The sequence below is a fragment of the Psammomys obesus genome, unplaced genomic scaffold (genome assembly GCF_907164565.1).
Source record: "Psammomys obesus unplaced genomic scaffold, mPsaObe1.curated_primary_1811, whole genome shotgun sequence".
NCBI lineage: Eukaryota > Metazoa > Chordata > Mammalia > Rodentia > Muridae > Psammomys > Psammomys obesus.
Genome location: NW_026587556.1, coordinates 3,869,574 through 3,884,808, shown reverse-complemented (window position 1 = coordinate 3,884,808; position 15,235 = coordinate 3,869,574). Strand labels below are relative to the sequence as shown.

General features: G+C 39.7%; 1 protein-coding gene, 1 non-coding gene and 1 pseudogene across 6 annotated transcripts in view; 2 read left to right on the top strand and 1 right to left on the bottom strand.

Annotated features, from left to right (window-relative positions):
• Arid4b (AT-rich interaction domain 4B) overlaps positions 1–15,235 on the bottom strand; it is a 121,411-nt gene that overhangs the window by 81,489 nt on the left and 24,687 nt on the right. The gene's annotated exons all lie outside the window — the stretch shown is intronic.
• On the top strand, positions 8,486–8,603 carry LOC129674098 (small nucleolar RNA SNORD22). Its single transcript, XR_008719773.1, has one exon. It is a non-coding gene; the product is annotated as a small nucleolar RNA SNORD22 (small nucleolar RNA).
• LOC129674025 (ribosome biogenesis protein NSA2 homolog) lies at positions 9,800–10,611 on the top strand (annotated as a pseudogene).

Sequence of the window (15,235 nt, the reverse complement as noted above, 5' to 3'; positions counted from 1 at the left end):
AATAGTTTCCCTTGCTCAACTCACCCATGACATAATCATGCTGCCTTCCAGTCGTAAGAGTTGCTAGGTCTCCATGAGGCTGATGCTTAATGAAGTGCGCCATGATCCATTACTGTGGCAGAAATCAACCAAGTCTGCACAGCTATTCTGAGACTAACGTATTCTGGTCCACAGCAGACACACACACAAAGAGGTTTAACCAAGGAGGTCAGTAGGTTAACCAAGACTCCCCTGACTATGAGAACTGACAGTTATGCAGATATGTGTATCTATATAGTCAAGAAGGAAAACAAAAACCTCTTACCTTCTCTTTTTGTTCTATTTCTCAGATTTTGGTCAATAATATAGACCATCTTGGATGCTAAAAATAAGATGTTTTTGAGTAGTACCTCCACACCACAAAGGAAATTAAACCACTAAATTACCATCCCTTTGTTTAGCAAACAAAACCATTTTCGAGTTGCTAAGGCAACAGCTATTTCACAGTTACCCCGCGTTGCTTAAACAACTGTTTTTCTAGTCAATCTACCAAATGTCCTAACTGGCACCACCCCCCCGCCAAAAAAAAAAAAAAAAAAAAAAAAAATCAGTTCATCATGGGAACATTAACAAAAGCAATTTGAAAATTCATTAACGGTGGCTGAACCCTTCTAAGTGTCAGGGTAGCCACCTAAGTGCACAAAGAAACCAACAGTGCCTCCCAGCTATAGTTTACAACATAAAGTGTTAGAACAACAGCTAAATCAACTTTTGAAATGGCTAGGTAACACTGACACTGCCTAGAAAACATGTAGTTTTTAAGATCAATCCTTTAAAACACAAAACATTCTACATGACATTTTACTAAGGTAGTTTCTTAGGGGAAAAGAAGGGAGGCATTTAAATTGGTTACAGTGCTGATGCAACTATGAGACTCAAAAAACAAGAATATTAAATTTGATGCTAAAACACAGTAAATATACATATAAAATGGTAACAAATCTGCAAAAAACAACCTATTTGTATATGACAATCCCAAAGTGACTTTAAAACAATGGAGAGAGTGTTCCAGCAGGCATATAATCCATCTGTATGGCATAGTTATAGTACTAAAGAACAAAGTTTAAATAAGATAGACAATTATTTTACAAAACATACATAAGAAATAAAACTATAAAATCTAACTTTAAATCTCCTCTGGCCATGTCCATGCTCTTTTGTGGTAAAAGAACATGAGCTAATAAGGGTAAAATACAGGAAGGTCCAAACAAATGCCGAGTATACAAGGCTGTGAAAAGAGTGACACACAAAGACACATACAGGCTGTACAGCTGAAGACAGGGATGCAGCTGAGTAAGCCTAGGAGGTAAGCAGCACAGCTAGAAAATTTGCTATGTTGAAGACAGTCAAGATTTACAGAAGAAAGAAGGAAGCAGAAGTACTGGCAGTTTAGAGGTTTGGATTCACAGTGTATAGTAAGTATATAAACAAAGGGAAATATAAATGCACACTCATGTGGAAATAATTTGTGTGTGTGTGTGTGTGTGTGTGTGTTCATACATTACATTACATTTTATTTCCTAACTCTTTACCAAGAAAGCCTAGGAACAATAACAGAGCAGAGAGGAACCTAATATAGCCACTTTTGGGGGTGGGGGGGATTGTTGACAAGTTTTCTCTGTGTAGCCTTGGCTGTCCTGGAGTGGCTCGAGACCAGGCTGGCCTTGAACTCACAGAGATAATCCTGTCTCTGCCTCCCCAAGTGCTGCAATTACAGGAGTGTGCCACTGTGCTGGGCTTAAACATCCATTTCTAAAGCATGTACTCCCTTAAAGGGAACTAGGAATCCTTAGAGCCAGAGCTGGTTTCAATGTTGGGCAGAAGTACAGCAAGAATCTGAAACATTTTGTAGTAGAAAGAAAATGCTCAGTGAATGATGAAGACATCTCAACGGGAATCACAAGCAGCAGCCAGAAGGGCTCATACAAGCCAAATGACGCAAACTCGAAGCAGAAAAGTAGCGAATGGTAGATAGTACATGCCTATAATTCTACCACTTGGAGAAGAGAGGCAAGAAAATCAGGAGGTCAAGATCAGTCTCAAATTTATAGCAAGTTTAAGACCAGGCCAAGCTAGATGAGATTTTGTATCACATAAATATTAGTTGTTCAACATATTTTTAGGGATATATATATATATATATATATATATATATATATATATATATATATTCAAGCCAATCAACTTAAGGTCTGCATATCCCATTGTAAAACATTTACATCTATTTTAAAATAAAATGATGTTATTAGACATTCAATAAAAAGGAATTTATGAGGTATGAAGATGGCTTAGTCATTAGATGTATGTTGGATACAAATGAGAACCTGAGTTTGGATTCCCACAAACAAAAAAGTGAGCATCTGCAATGTGTATGTGTGACAGGATGTGTGTGAATATGTGAGTGTATAAGTGTGTGTGTGACTGTGTTGTCTGTATATATATATGTGCTTTTATGTGTGGATGTGTGTAAACACACACCCATTTTTGTGAGTAGTCATGTAAGTGTGTGTTACTGAGGCAGAGGCAGGTAGATCCAGCTCATGGACCATCCAGTCCAGCCAATAAATGATCTCTAGGTTCAGTGAGAGATCCTGTCTCAAAAAATAAGGTGTGGGAGTGCAGATGAGGGCAGTAAAATGGCTCAGCAGATAAAAGACCTTACTGTGCAAGTCTGACAATCTGAGCTAAAACTCCAGATCCTATTGTGAAAGACCTGAACCAACTCTTGAAAGCTTTCCTCTGATCTCCATCCACACAAACCCTCAACATGCCCTGGAATCCACCTGTCCATACTTATACGAATGAATAAACAGATTTAAGATGCAGAAAAGCAAAGTGCTCATCCATTCAGTACAGTGTTAATAATGTGACTGGAACAACAGCACAGGTGAGTGATGCAGAAGTCTTGTTACAAATGCTCAGGGGGAGGTCTGAGTAGCAGAAGCTGGGACACTCCTGGACTCCACTCAATTCCCAATGATGGTAATGTGATGCACTAGGAAGAAGAATATCCTTCCTGCCAAGACTGGGGCTACTAATGTGAGAAATAGTCAGCCCAAGTTTTAGATTTCCTTTCTACAGAATACAGTTCCTTCAACTTCTGAAGAACATGAAATATGAGGGGAATTGGGGGCAAGTCCTAGATAGAAAGATTCTGAAGAGAAAGACAACCTACACTCCTGGGTAGAAATGGTCCAGAAAAGAAAATGGATGATTAGGAGAGCTGGCAGAGCCTGGACAGGACAGTAATACTGCTGATTTCCTCCTCTGGTGCAGAGCGCACTGTAGATGAGTGCTCCTTCAGGTGAAAAAGAAATGAGACATGGAGCTAGCAAGGCTTGATGCCAATTGGCAGATTAGAGGAAGGAAGCACGTGACTTTTAGGACTGTAAGTATGACAGTATTTGAAAGCATATATCATTATTAGGTTCTCTACCTGCCATTCTGGGCTCCTCCCCCACCCCTTAAACTTGGTATTCCATTTTTAAATTTCTTTTAATTAATATTTTTAAAAACTTCATTTACCTACTGGGGGCAGTGGCAAAACCTGTAATCCTAGCACTTGGGGAAGCAGAAGGAGCTGGATCTCTGTAAGTTCAAGGCCAGCCTGCTCTACAAAGTGAATCCAGGACAGCCAATGCTACACAGAGAAACTGTCTCGAAAACAAAACAAACAAAAAACACCTTTCCCAAAACACGAAAATCTTTTTTTGATGCTACCTACTTACATATAACATTCACCTGAAACTTAAGCTATTTTAAGGGAAGAGAATCACAATTACTTCTAAATAAATCTATTAGCCAGAGGGCTAAGTTCATATTCACAGACGTTAAATAGTATCTGCACATTTTTCTTTTCTTAGCCTTGCCTGTCCTGGACTCACTTTGCTGACCAGGCTGCCCTTGAACTCACAGAGATTCACCTGCCTCTGCCTCCCCAAGTGCTAGGATTACAGGCATGTGCCACCACAACCAGCATCTGCGCATTATCGAAAAAAAATTACTCAAACATTGTAACTGGACATTTCATCAGCAGAGCAACAAACACTGTCACTGTGTGCATGTGAAATGTCCCACGGGCTCATGTCTCAACACCTGGTTTCCAGCTACTGACAGTTTTCTAAGTCTGTAGAACCTTTAGCAATTGGAGTTCACTGAATTGGTCAATGGGATTGGTCTTCAGGTTTTAGGTCCTGGCCCTACTTCCTGTTGGCTGCTTCTTACTATGGACAAAATACAACCATCTGCCTCAAGCTCCTACCCTCAGACCTTGCCTGCCTAGATGGACCACACCTTCTTATGCCCTGAGCCAAAGTAAACCCTCCCTTCTTTGAGTTGCTGTTGTCAGGTGTTCAGTTACAGCAATGAGAAAAGTAACTAAGACAAATGTTTGGAGCAGGGCAGGCATGGCAGTTTATACCTTTAATCCTACAACTCAGGAAGCAGAGAAGGAGACTCTCTGTGAATGAAGCCTGTCTGGTCTACACAGCAAGTTCCAAACCAGTCAAGTCTACACAGTGAGACCTTGTTCAGAAGGAAAAAAAGAGAAGGGAGGAGGATAGGAGGGAAGGAGAAGGAAGAAAGAAAAGACAAGACAAAAAACAAACACACTGAACAGGCTTTCTTAAATGTCCACTGTAGTTAAGACATTGGAGGCGTAGCTCACCTAAGTCCAACCCCAGCAACAACAAAAGACATTCTTCCAAGTGTTCCCAATCAAAGGAACTTTCTCCTATAACACAAATGTGGTCAATTCACTTTGCCCTCAGAAAAAAATCAATCTTATTTGTTATCTTGCAGCAAAATCAAAACTTTATTAAAACACAAAATGTTCTGCTTGTAAGTACCATCACTCAGTACCATGTGCTCAAACCCATGAGGCCCTGTATTTAATACCCAGCACCACCAAATGTTTCTGGGTCCCAGGGAATAATTTAATATAGGTTTCCCTGTATCAGTTAGCAGAATCAAGACAATTCCTCACAGACAGGCTTAGAGGGTTGCCTCTAAAGTGTCAAGTAGGCAATACTAACCAGAGACCAAAGCTACATTACTCACCGTGTATCCCAGCATACATCCTGTACATACGACCTTCTTGCTTTGCTTTTGGTGGTGCTGGGTATTGAACACAGGATTTGATCATATAACTTTGCTCCCAGGTCCTTCACTCTGTATTTCAGTGATTCCCACCTATCCTGGAGAGCAGTGGTTCTGAACCTTCCTAATGCTGCAACCCTTTAATATAGTTCCTCATGTTGGAGTGACCCTCAACCATAAGATTATTTCATTGCTACTTTATAATTCTGCTACTATTATGAATCTTAATGTACATATCTGATTGCAGAAAATCTGGTATGTGACCCATCTGGGGGTCAAAATGCACAGGCTGAGAACCACTGCTCTAGAAAGAGCTGCCTGCAGAAGAAAGAGCATCTTATTTACCTCACTATTGCAATAGCACCTACACACAGAAGAAAGTTGGGAAATACTTGCTATACAAAGACCTGAGACAGAGGGAGATCCTGTCTTAATAACAACAAAACAAAACAGAACAAATGACCAGAGTAATTATTAGGTTAAGACATGAAAAAAATACTTGTACTTGGGGGCATCTTGCACTAGGAGACGAAAGCATAAACTCTGGAGTTTTGGGCTCAAGCTCACATCTGTAACCTCACTGGAACAAACTACACAGCCTCATCTAATGTCACAGTTCTAAGGTGCGATGATGAAAGGAAAGCTATATGTTAATACTGAACAACATTATTTAAATATAAATTATATTAAATACATAATTAAGTTGACATCTATTACACAAAAATCACATGTAAACGCTGGGCATGGTGATTCATGCCTTTAATCCCAAGTTTTGGGAAGCAGAGGCAGGTAGATTTGTGAGTTTGAATCCAGCATGGTCTACATAGTTTGTTCCAGGCTAGCCAGAGCTAAATAGGAAGACCCTGTGTATAATAATAATAATAATAATAATAATAATAATGGTGCATGTACTTGCTGAGCCATCTCACCAGCCCAACGTGACAATTCTGTACACTATATACAATATATACAGTAAAAAGGTCTATAGAACTAAACTTCAAACTACCAATATCTATGAAATTCAAATAGAACTTATTTAACATGATAAATGTTATTCTGCTAAAACTGTACACTCACAATAAAAACATGATACACAGAGGCTACTTCAGACCAGACTGCTTGGTATTTTAATACCTCGGAGTCCAGTCTCCCATTATTTCCTCCACTCAGAAGGCTGCAGAGCCTTTGCCACATGGCTCAGCATTGCATCACTACACAGGAACAGGCCATTTACTACTAACCTCATCTCTGTTCTTTCATCAAACCCATGAGAGGTGAGTACTGCCAACTCTGACTGTAAAACATAAAAATACAACTGCAGAAACCTAAAAAAATACTGTTATCTAGACACAGAGATAAGAAAATATTTACTTTAAATCTTTTTAGCTCTGTCAAGTGAATGGCAGGAACTCAAAATAAAACAGCTAAGAAAATGTATACTCCTTCTGGTTTTTTTGGGGGGTGGGGGGAGCAGAGACTCATGTACTTCAAGCTTGCTTCAAACCTTCAATGTAGGCAATCACAGACATGCACCACTACACCCAACTTAAGTGTTTATCTTCTGTGTCTTTGAATACAATGTTATTTACATGGTTTACACAATAAAGTAATTTTCAGAGAATTTGCGGGCTAAACTGAAGAGCTATCTGAGAAGTCTAGTTTGCTATAGCTGTACAGAGGTAACAGGATGTAGAAGCATGTGGCTATAGCTCTGAAATGCCCCTGCTTACATATGACACAGCTTATTACTGACACCCTGATTCTCAATGTCTTCATCTTTACAGACAGGGTAACGATGCATGTGTGAGAGAACCACTGGCTAACTCTTCTGTAAAGTCACAGGCAAGGATAATGCAAGAACAGTGAGTGCCACCCTGACACCAACTAAGTTCATGAGCAAATAAACCCATTAGCCAAATTAGGACTACAATGTTCCTGGATAAGTGCAAAGAAAAAAAATGCACTTTTAAATTTCTATTTGATGATTTAAATGGGGTAGGTAGGTAAGTAAGATTTCTAAAGGGGTTGTCAAAACCTCCAGAGGGAAGAAGGGATCTCAAGTTTAAAATCTCAAAATTGTTGACCTTTTAAAGGATTATACTGACAATGTCATCCAAGAAATTAAATAAGCTCCTTGTCTATTAAACCAACAACCACTCTGTTTTCCAATGAATTAAATACTAAATAACTTAACTAAACACTGGAAACCACAGTGTGAGTCTGACTATAAAACCAAGGTAGACACTTGGAAAAAGAGCAATTGTGAAGAATGAAAAATACATGGTCTTTGCTGTCTGTGCGGGCTCAACCAGTTTCACACTCTATGACTGGGCAGAACTTCGTAACAACCATCTCAGTTTCATGTCCTGTAATGGGTTACAGGTCTGCGGCACACAGTGGTCAGTGATGTCAAAAACACAGAACCAGAGCTGCACTGCTTGATGTTTGTCCCCATTCTCTGTGTTTTAGGTTTGCTGTGGTTGTCTTCTCACTGGCTTTTGAATTTCTCACTCCACTCAAGTATTCCTACTTTCTTAGCACTAGATCACACCAATGATGAGTCACTAGACGTCACTGTCATGTCCAAACCAATGTCAAATTGTGGCAACTGAGTACTCATTCCCCCTGCACACTCTATAAACAAACACCAAGGCATCATCAGCAATGGCAAACGCTGAGGGCCACGCTACATGCCCAAGTTTACAACAGACATTTTAGCACACTTGATCTTGCCTATTTCCACTGCTCTGAAAAATAAACACTCATCTTCAGGTATTGTAGTAGGACAGTGATTCTTACATTCTTATACTGTTCATCATTAGACCTGCAATTAAAAAAAAAAAAAAATAGGAGCTGGAGTGAGGCTGCTTTACTGACAATCATGAGCAGGGCCCAGGGGGTTCCATCCCCAGAATCAAAGAAAAAGCTTTGCATTAATAAGATGAATTACCAGGTGGCTTATCTGATCACATGTAGGTAAGACTATTTTCAGGATTTCATTAGCAAACCTGCCCCCTAATGGTCTGGCCACCAGTTAAGCTCTGCCTCCCTAGGACTTCATCCCTCTGAGGAATGAAAACATTCCTGGGGCATCATTTCCATGCGCACCCCCGGCTAGAGAGAAAGCGAAGGAAGCCTTGCATATTCTGAGATGTGCCTGGACAACCTATTTTCTCAAAAAATAATATAAAATAAAATAAAACCTCTGGACTACAATGACAAGTTCCAGTTCCAGATGATCTGAGCACACACACACAGAATTCACCAAGCACACACACACAGAATAAAAACAAAACCCATAACTTTTAAAAAACAGATTCAAAAATAAACTTTACTTATAATACTCCTTTCCCAGTAAAGAATCATTCACATGTTTTGCTTTCTTTTCAAGCCCTCGTGGTACACTTGCTGGTGCTGACTGAGGCAAAAGATGAAAATCCTGTTCCAGGAGGAAATGCCTTAGTGACCATCACAGTTTCTAAACACAAGAAGGGAAAAATCGTCACTAAAAAGCACAGGTGGCTGAGGTCCAGAGAAAAAACAGGATGCATGTAAATGGAGGCCAAGAGCTAGCGTATACCACACAGGAATTCATATGCTTTCTTCTCCAACCTAGTTGCTAAGTCTGCTTTATAGTCACTTTCATTTTTCCAATAAAGCTGTTTTTAGCCTTTAAAATGTGAATTAATTAATTTCTTAGTATTTCTTGGGCTGGTAATAAGCATCTTGTAATCGCATCCACCTTGAATAAAAAATATTACACACACTACACAAAACACAGGATGATGGTTTAACTGCTTATTCACTTTCAAAAGATTGAATTAGATATTCCCGTGTTCTGAGATTTCGCAGGATGTGTAACTCTTACTGATGTGAGTCTGTGATTACAGACCACAAAGTGGTACCCAGAGAAGGCTATCTAGAACAACAGTATCATCATTACCTAGAAATTTATTCAAAGTACAAATTCTCTGCTCTATTCCATGCCTTGATTTAAAAATTGAAGAAAAGAACTAACCATTATTGCTTTAACAAGCCCTCTAGAGAATTCCAATGCATGTCACACATAAAGAACACCAGATCCAAAGGTTATCTCACGGTCTTAAATTGGTTCTCAGCAACAGAATTCCCATTTGGTTTCTTGAGCTATGTACTATATGGCAGCACAAAATGAATGGAATAGATTAATGCAAGTGGTCTGGTAAATCACAGAAACTGCAAACGCTCAAAAGATGCCAGCATGGCAATAGTAACAAGTGTAACAACTAGGGCTGGAGAGATGGCTCCGTAGTTAAAAAGCACTTTGTTCTTTTACAGAACCCACATGGCAGCTCACAACCATCTATAACTCCATCTATAACTCCACTTCCAGAAAGCTCAAAACGCTCTTCTGACATCCAATGGAACCTAGCACCCACTTATGCACACAGGCAAAATACTCATACACCCAAAACAGAAATATTTTTTTTTTCTAAATCGTAACATCCACATAGGATGCAACAAGGCAATAAAAAAAAATTCACAAGTTAGGTATGGTAGCCCTTGCCTACAATCCTATTCTCTGAAGGCAGAAGCAGATGATCTCTTAAGAGCTCCAGGCCGCCAGAAGTTAAGAGGTGTTGGCACACAGGAGGTTGCAGACAGTTGCTCTGCAGCAGTCATCATGCCGCAAAATGAATACACTGAATCACACCATAAACGATATAGATCTCGTTTGCATTGCCATGAGAAAAAGAGAAAGAAAGAACGCCGGGAGGTCCATGAATGTTCAAAAAAGGTTAAAAAAAAAAAAAAAGATTGGCTTGAAAGCTAAGCTCTACCATAAGCAGCACCATGCCAAGAAAATACAAATTAAAAAAAAAAAAACTATCAAGGTGCATGAAAAGAGAAAACACCAAACAGAAGAATAATGGAAAGACTCCTCGGGGAGCAGAACCTGCCTACCTGCTGGACAGAGGGACAGTCGAGAGCAAAAGTGCTTTTCAACAGGAATAAGCCAGAATAGAAAGAGAAAGTGGGAAAATGGGAAGTCCCTCTAGCCAAAGTCTGTGCCCAAGGAGAAACAGAAATATTGAAAGTTACTCAAACAGGAAAGAGAAAAAAGAAGGCGTGGAAGAGGATGGTTACTAAACTCTGCTTTGTTGGTGATGGTTTTACAAGAAAACCACCTAAATATGAAAGGTTCATCAGGCCAATGGGCCTGCATTTCAAAAAAGCCCACATCACACATCCTGAGCTGAAAGCTACTTTTTGCCTGCCAATACCTGATGTGAAAAAGAATCCATCATTCCCATTATATACATACATACTTACATATATACATATATATATAAATCACCAAAGGTAGTTATTGAATTGAGTATGAGCAAGTTGGGCCTTGTGACACAAGGAGGCAAGGTCATTTGGGGAAAGTATGCCCAAGTTACCAACAATCCTGAAAATGGTGGGTGCATAAATGTGGTTTTGCTGGTTTGACAGTGACTTCATACAAGTCACTCCAATCACTACCAAAGACTACACACCAGGGAAACACCATCGCTGTGACCCTTCTGAACCAGCAAGCAGCCTTACCCCAAGTACAATCATCAGGAAGTATTTATTAAATTGTAAAGAGAAATTATATATATATAAAAAAACCCCAACAACAAAAGCAAAAGCTCATAAGTATATTACAGAAAAGTTGGGTTTTTTTTTTTTTTTTTTTAAGGGAAGTGCTTCAAAAAGATTAAAACAAGCAAACAGAAATTCAAACAAAATTATCATCACAGGCAAGGAGAGCTAGTTTTTCTCTCCGTAAGGAAAAGAGTGAGGCTGCTCTACTAAAGACCTGCTTACAGGGCTGGCCTTAGCTGGCACTTGGTAGTTTACAGGAAGCTGGGTTTCTGAAGAGCCCCCACCATCAACTGATAAGAAAAGCTCACTGTGACTGAGCAAACCAAATGCCTAAGCTCAACACCTGCTTTAGGTTCCCAGCATCTGGAACTACACAGTTACATGTCAGGCATGGTGTATCTGTGTGACATCCACAGCCCTGCATGTAGCACTAACTGCCTTCCTCAATTTGGAACACTTCTCTTGCACTATCACAGTTTCTGGCTGGAATAATAAGTGTGGTGTGACTCCACTGGGAGAAACTTGCACCTAGTTTCTCCTAAACTTCACCCCATGTGCTTTTTCCTTTCACTGACTCCGCTTTCCACCTTTCTGTTGTAATAAGGCATGCAGGGTTGTAAAAACAATTATCACACATAGGCCTGTGTGTTCTCCCAGCAAATTACCAAACTGCAGAGCGGTGCTGGAACTTTCCAATATATTTTCTTACTTATATTATCCATGAGGAAAAACACTGCCAATACCATTAAATCTGCCATATTAATGTTACTCGTACTTGATCCATTAATAAAAAATTTTACTATTATTTTATTTCCATTATCTTATTTTGCAACATATCCAGTAAATCTAAATTCAATCACATGCAAAATCCTTAGCCAGGCAAAAGCAGGGCAAACTTACAAGCCATTGGAGGAAATTGGTATGCTGTAACCAACAGAGGAATATTTTCTAGGCAGGACCAAACAAGAGAAGACTGAGCACTAAAACCTGGCTACCTGGAAAACATAAAACTCTAAGACATTGGGAATGAATCTCAAAGAAAGTCATCATCTCCCACAACTCCAAGTTACAAGTAACTTCTGTTATTTTCTATACTAAGACATAGTGACAGAAATGCAAGGTTTCAAATGAAGCCCTAAATTATGTCAGACTCTCTAGCTCCCAAGTGTTAGACTGCCACCAGGATAATTCTCAACAGGTCAATCTTATTAAGCAGGCTGCCAGGGAAGGCAAGTGAGAACAGCTTACACCACCATGCTCTGACTCTCTTGTCATGAGGGACACTGAAGAAACTCAGGGAGTATGGCAAATTTACTTTGCGGGGGGGGGGGGAAGCCTACTCTTTATACCACTCAAAAGATTGTGGAAATGTTGGAAAACTAAAACAAAAATATATGAATTAAATCAAATTAATAGTGTTTGTTAGTAATAGCATTATCAATGTTAGAATACTTTTCAGCCTTAAAATCACCTTTAAAACTTTCTTACTTATGTAAATATTAGGCTAGAAAAAAAAATTTTTTTTTTCTTTCTTGAAACAGAATCTCGCTCTGGCTGTCCTGAAACTTACTCTGTAGACCAGGCTGGCCTCAAATTCACAGAGATGTGCCTGCCTCTGCCTCCCAAGGGCTGAGGTTAAAGGTGTGCACAACTACACCAGCTTAGGCAAAAGATATTTATAATTTATAAAAATATGATATGAAATAAGACAATGAAATACTAGAATAGTTTTGACATACTGGGATTAAACTAACCCAAAGGAGAGGGGCTGCTAATACAGCTTGTGAGTAAAGTGCTTGGTACACAACATAAAGACCTGATTTTGAATCCTCAGCACCTATGTCAAAAGCCAAGCATAGTACCATGTGCCTGTAAACTTCAGTACTTGGGGGAATTGAGGGCACAAATGGATTTCTGGAGCCCAGTAGCTAACCAATCAAGTCCAGTCAAAGACTGCCTTAAAAAAATAAGGTGAAAAAACACCCGAAATGAACCTATGGCTTTAATACACATATACACCACACACATGCACACACACAACAATCAACCATGTAATGATGCCTAACAACGCCTGTTGATGGGATCTAGCTAACCTAGTATTTATTGGTCTGTCTTTAGCACTATGATATTGTATAAACTGTTTTAGCTCTGTCTTTACTTGCTTATAGTATCAAAAACTGAAGTTTTAGTCTCTCTAATAAACCAAGATTTTTTTTTTCTTTTACTGCACTTATTGCATGGGGGGTGGGAGAGCTCATGGAGATCATAGGACAACTGGTGGGATTTGGTTTTCCTTCCATCATGTGGGTCCTGCAGATTGAGCTCAAGGTTATCAAGCTTGCTGCGAAGCGCCTTGACTCACAGAGCCATCACCAGAGCCCAAACCCAAGCTCTTACTTTTACTTATAACTGCATTGTGTTTTAGCCCTCAAGCAGTGCTAACTATCTGTATCTCAGGGAAGGTAAATAATAGTCTTTTGCTACAGTCTACTCAAGGGCTCTTAATAGACTAGGGGATTATAGTCATATGAATTTAGTCAATGAAATAACTTTGTATAAATGTTCCAAACTTTGGAAACTTAAGTAGATACTACAGACAATTAATGAAAATTATTATAGAGGGATTTTTTGTTTGTTTGGTTGGTTGGTTGGTTTTGGTTGTGTATGTGTGTTTTGTTTTGAGACAGGATTTTTCTGTGTAGCCCTGGCTGTCTTGGAACTCATTTTGTAGGCCAGGCTAACTTCAAAACTCACCTGTCTTTGAGTTCAAGAATTAAATGTGTGAGCCACCATGACCAGCTATAAATAGAGGGAATTTTAGTCTGAAACCACAAAACTGTTTCTGTGAGTCTCTAAAGCTACAGCCAGATGATTAAAACTATGTGTGCAGTAAAACCTGTGTTTTCAACATACCACCAAAACTTTTTAAAACTCCTATTACACCATGCTTTTTAATACAAGCCATCCAATGAAAGGTTAAAAAAAATTTTTTTTTAAACCAGCTAAAGTTGGTGATGTAATCCTAGCATTTGGAAGGCAGAGGCAGGACCCTGTTTTCAAAGCCAGCCAGTATACATAATAAGATCCTGTCTCAGATATAGATGAATAGATGGATGATAGACTGACAGACAGACAGACAGGTAGATAGGAGAGGGAGCTGGAGAGCTGACTTAACAGTGAAGAGCATGTACTACTCTTGCAAACATCCTGAGTTCAGTTCTCAGCACCCACATTATTTGGTTTACAACCTCCTTCACTTCAACTACAGGAGATCCAACAACATCTTCTGGCCTCCTGGAGGCAGGGTACTCAAAAACTCACTCTGGCACATACATAGATACATTACTAAAAATTTTAAAAGCAGTAAGAAGGCAGCAGTGCTGACCCATGTTATTAATGTCAGAACTTAGGCTCCTTGCAGAAGCAGGCAGTTCAAGGCCAGTCCGGTATATAGAGTGAGTTCCAGGCCAGCCAGGGCTACATTAAGCAGACACTAAGACTCACAACCAAACCCTCGGCAGAGTGCAGGGAATCATATGAAAGAAGGGAAGTTAGTATGATATGGAAAGGATAGGAGCTCTACAAGGACCAAATATATCTGGGCACAGGGTCTTTTCTGAGACTGACACTCAACCAAGGACCATCTATGGATATAACCTAGAACTTCTGCTCGGATGTGGCCTGTGGTAGCTCAGTAACCAAGTAGTTTTCCAAAGTAAGGGGAACACGGACTATTTCTAACAGGATCTCAAGGGCAGGCTGTTCGACACCCCCCCCCCCCAGGGGAGGAGCAGTCTGTTAGGCCACAGAGGAGGACTTTGCAGCCAGCCCTGAAGATACCTGATAAAACAGGGTCAGATGAAAGGGGAGGAGGTCCTCCCCTATCAGGGGACTTGGAAAGGGGCAGGGAGGACACCAGGGAGGGAGTGTGGGGTTGGGGAGGGAATGAGGGAGCGGGATACAGCTGGGACACAGAGTTAACAAAATGTAACTAAAAAGAAAAATTAAAAAAAAAATAAAAAAAAATGTTTCAGATTCTGGAATACTGGAATTCTCTCCAAAAAAAAAAAAAAAATCCTACATGGAAAGAAATACAAAAGCAAACAACAATAACCACCACCACCGCAACAACAACAACAACCAATCATGGAAATGAATGGGGATGAGGGATAGCTCAGTAGTGAGTGCTAGCCTAACATATGCGAGATCCTGCACTGTAGATAAGAAAAGGGAGAAGGCAGAATGACCCAGATGACTATGGATGACCAGTTATCATTAAGGAAAAAGGAAGTCCCTTAATTCTAAAATACTTTTCAACTAAACTCAAATTAGAAGATAAAAAATAAAACAAAACTTAGTCAGACCATTCTTTGTCTAACTAAAAGTGGTAGCACATGCCTCTAATCCCAACACTCATGAAGCAGAGGAAGGCAGATCTTTGAGTTCAAGGCTAGCCTGGACTACATAGAGAAGCCTTGTCTTAAAA